This window comes from Callospermophilus lateralis, chromosome 8, assembly GCF_048772815.1.
Source record: "Callospermophilus lateralis isolate mCalLat2 chromosome 8, mCalLat2.hap1, whole genome shotgun sequence".
NCBI lineage: Eukaryota > Metazoa > Chordata > Mammalia > Rodentia > Sciuridae > Callospermophilus > Callospermophilus lateralis.
In genome coordinates this window covers 47,930,319-47,934,740 of record NC_135312.1, presented here as the reverse complement: position 1 = coordinate 47,934,740, position 4,422 = coordinate 47,930,319, and the positions used below count along the sequence as shown (strand labels likewise).

Sequence of the window (4,422 nt, the reverse complement as noted above, 5' to 3'; positions counted from 1 at the left end):
AGTATTCATAGAGTTATTCACAGTAGGCTGTCTTCTTCCTGGAATGTAACAGGACTGACATTTCCTTTGCTTCCTAAAATTAAGCAGGGCTTTTACCTTTCCTTAGGCCATGTTCTGTAGGGTGTGACAGTGTCATTGTCATTTATTATTTGTTATTAAGATGAACAGAGTACCTTGGATAACCCAAATATGACATGTAGAGTGAGAGAAAATTCTTTTTCATTTTTTGAGCTACTAGGACTTTCAGAGTTGTGTTTAGCTTGCATTCATCTTGACTAAAATAAATTTGTCTCAAAGTGTCTTAATTATAGATTTGCTATAAATTAAATTTTTATTTTGAGTCAAAGGAAAAATGGTTGATTTTAAAGTATATAGTTGAGAGTAGGAGTGGTTTAAGTCTCTAATGACATACCTTCTTGGTAATCTGAGCAAAAATTAAATGGCTCAGGAATGTTTACTTCTTTGATATTTGTAGATATGATACTGGATAAAATACATACATATAATACAACAAAATATTGCCTATGACAGTGCAGGGTTTTATATTTTGGGATACTATATTAAGGATTTTTTCCCCCCAGTCCTGGGTATTAAACCCAGCACCCAGGGCTTCCGTTAAGCTACACTAGTGTTTTACAACTGAAATTCATCCCCAGGTATCCCTTGTTGACTCCTCAGAACAATTATCTAAGCAAATTGTTTTCAGTATATGTTTTAATCAGCCTAGACTGCCACAGCCTGGGTGGTCTGCATGATAAAACTTTATTTTCTCACAATTCTGAAAGATGGAAAAAGCTGGTTATGTTCCATTTGGTATCTGATGAGGTCTCTCTTCCCAGTTTAGAGATGGCTGCCATTTTATGATGTCAGCTCATGATGACAAAAACAGTCAAAATCTCTGGATTTTTTAAGGACACTGCTTCTCCTGTATCATAGCTCCACAGTTATGACCTCATTTATTCTTAATTATTATTTCTTTACTCCAAATATAGTCAAACTGGAAGTTACTCCCTTAAGAAATAAACTTTGAGAAATATATACATTCAGTCCATAATAATATAATTCTTAATTTTCATTTTCCTCTTTCCTTCTTTTTTTTATTAATTTTTATTGTTGGTTTTTTAAAACATTACATAGTTCTTGATATATCATATTTCACACTTTGATTCAAGTGGGATATGAACTCCCATTTTTACCCCGTATACAGATTGCAGAATCACATCAGTTGCACATCCATTGATTTACATATTGCCATTATGGTGTCTGTTGTATTCTGCTGCCTTTCCTATCCTCTACTATCCCCCCTCCCCCCCTCCCGTCTTCTCTCTCTACCCCCTCTACTGTAATTCATTTCTCCCCTTATGATCAAGTGTAGTATCTGTTCTTATCAGTTTAATATCTGATACGTCCTCTATCCTCTTTCCTTCTTGCCTCCCTTCTTGACTCCAATCTGCCTCCTACTCTCATCCCCTCACTGTTTCCTTCCTCTCTTCTTTTTTTTTTTACCTGATATTCTATTAGTACTTTATGCTTTTTTAAAAACTAAGGTGGCAGTAATGAAGGTCACACAAGTTATTAAACCCAGGAACTTTGACTCCTGCTTCTCATTCTATGAATGCTATCTTTATAAATGCTAAAATAGTTAGCTTTCCTCTTTTCTAATGTTCTCATATCCAAAGTGTACATAAAAAATATTATTCAATGTGTATTTGGATTTGTATTGTGTAAAATGTCATGTATAGTAGTTCTATTTTAGAACTAGCTAAATGGCAAAACTATTTAACATAAAAAATTATCAGAAAATGTTTCTTTGGATTTAGTACAAAGTATAGTGTGACATAATTGCTCTTTAAATTTCAAAAGTAAGTTAGAAGTAAAAAAAATAATTAATGACTTAAAATTCATTGTTTCAGTTATTTAAACTCAAATAATTTTCCCAGTTCCAATTAACTCCCAATGATTCCATCAACTCTTAGGATTATTATTATTATTATTTGTATTTCCATGAACTTTGTGCTAATTAAAATATAACTATGATGTCTACTTTCTACTTAAATTTTTATTTTGTATGATACTGTGTTAATTTTGTAATCTATGTTTTAAACATATTTGAATCTTCTGAGAAATAAGAAAATAAATAAAAATGAATTTATAAATTTTAAATGTATAAATTCTTTATATAATTTAATTTGATTTAAAAATGATTATTTTCTTCCAGATAAAATATTAGGATGAGACTCTAAGTAAAATTTATAATGATTAATTTTATGCTTTAACTAGGCTATGAATTGTCCATATATTTGGTTAAACATTTCTTGGTGTGTCACTGAAGCTGATTCTTTAGGGGACTAATATTTTATAGGCAAACCAAATAAAGCTGACTGCCTTTCCACATGTAGTTATACCCATATAATCCCTTGGATGTCTGAGTAGAACAACAAAAAAGGCTGAGTAAGGCAGGAGACATTCATCTTCTGCCTTCAGACTCACGTTAAGAATGGAACATATGCACTGGTTCTCCTGACTCACATGTCTTTGGGACTCAGGCTAGAATTATATCATTGTCCTTGCTATGTGTCTAGCTTACTGACTACAGTTCTTGGAATATCAAGCCTTCAAAAAATCACATGAACTAATTCTTTTGTAGATTAAAAATATATATTTTAGTCTTCAGAATCCAGACTAATATATAGAAAAATGACATAGCAACGGATCTTAAGTCTCAGCCCAACATGTAATTTGGATGATCAGTTTTATTTTTGCTATTAGAAAAAAAAATAATAAATAAAACAAACCATTATGATTTGGATGTAAAGTGTCCCCCAAAATCTCACGTGTGAGAAAATGTACAAATGTTCAGAGGAGAAATGATTGGGTGCTGCAGTCTTTCGGGGCACAAATAACCGAGCCGCCACAAAGTACTTGTATGTTCAAACAGGAAACTTTATTGCCCGAACTCCACCAGCACTCCACACACACTCCCTGGGAACTCTCTCTCCTCCACCAGGCTCCACGCGTGCACTCTCTCGGAACCCCGAAAGAACTCCACAGGAACTCAAAAGTAGCAGGCGCCCAAGGCAGCAAGAGCCTCACTATTGCAGGACAGTAAAAGTCTAATATATAATTGAATACACAACTTAACATAACCATCATCATCTCAATGGCTTGCTGGCATCACCTCTCAACCACTCCCTTCTGGAAAAATGTCATGCTTCATCCCAACTCAGCTGTGGCCCTCAACATCTCCCCCCTTCTGTTTAATTAAACAACAAGCAATGTGGCTTAGGGACCGTGCCTGTCTTAGGTTGTCCAATACTACATATGGTTCTTGTCCGTCATCACATGATCAGATCTCAAGGTGTCAGCCTCCTGTCTTAGATTGGTACCATTGCAATTGGATGTTACCCGTCATTGAATACTGGTCCAGCGTACAGTCATACTTGTGGATAGGCCTTTGCACCAGTGGGGGGGTGAGGTTCTTTGCCTCACCTCTGTTGGCCCCCAAATAATAGTGGGGGGGGGGTGAGTGAGGTTATTTGCCTCACCTCTGTTGGCCCCCAAATACCAATGGGGGGAGAGTGAGGTTCTTTGCCTCACCTCTGTTGGCCCCCAAATACCAGTGGGGGGGGGTGAGGTTCTTTGCCTCACCTCTGTTGGCCCCCAAATACCAGTGGGGGGTGAGGTTCTTTGCCTCACTTCTGTTGGCCCCCAAATACCAGTGGGGGGGTTAGGTTCTTTGCCTCACCTCTGTTGGCCCCCAAATACCAGTGGGGGGGTGAGGTTCTTTGCCTCACCTCTGTTGGCCCCCAAATTTGGCCTTTGCTAGAAGAAGGGAGGAGGATGCAAAATGCCACAACACCAAGCCAAATGATGGCTCTTTTTGGAAAAATTGTACCACTGATGACACCATCAGCAAAGATACCCCAGCACTACCACAATTCGCTGCACCAACAGATAGCTCACAATGAATACAAGTGATACATAATCCAGGCAAGTTCTGCAAGCAGTTCAAAGCAGAGGAATAACTTAATATGTCCATTTCCTCCCAAAGTAAATCGACTCCTTGATTGAGCATCACTTGGTGAGTTATTATTCATTGATGCATCAGTTTATACAGTTTCTTGTGATAGCTATCGAAGAAGCTGTAGTTTGGTTTTATCTTTGTCTTCACCAACACTGGGATGAATATAGGAATTCTGGCAATTATGGCTAAAAAAAAAAAAATGTTACATTCCAGCAGGCACTAAAAGAAAGCAATTTTCTAAACAATTTACATTATCCTGAACAGAATTATTAAATATAATGAAAAGGAAAGGTGAAAGTAAACAGATCTGTTAACCTCCTTTTTTTGTTCACATTTTAAAACAATTCTCAACAGCTGTTTACCTAATTTAAATTAAACCATTTAAATCACATGAATAA

At 36.4% G+C, this 4,422-nt stretch overlaps 1 pseudogene; it reads left to right on the top strand.

Moving 5' to 3' along the window:
• The first annotated feature begins 1,346 nt into the window (after window positions 1–1,346).
• Window positions 1,347–1,420, top strand: LOC143406590 (U2 spliceosomal RNA; annotated as a pseudogene).
• Window positions 1,421–4,422: the final 3,002 nt, after the last annotated feature.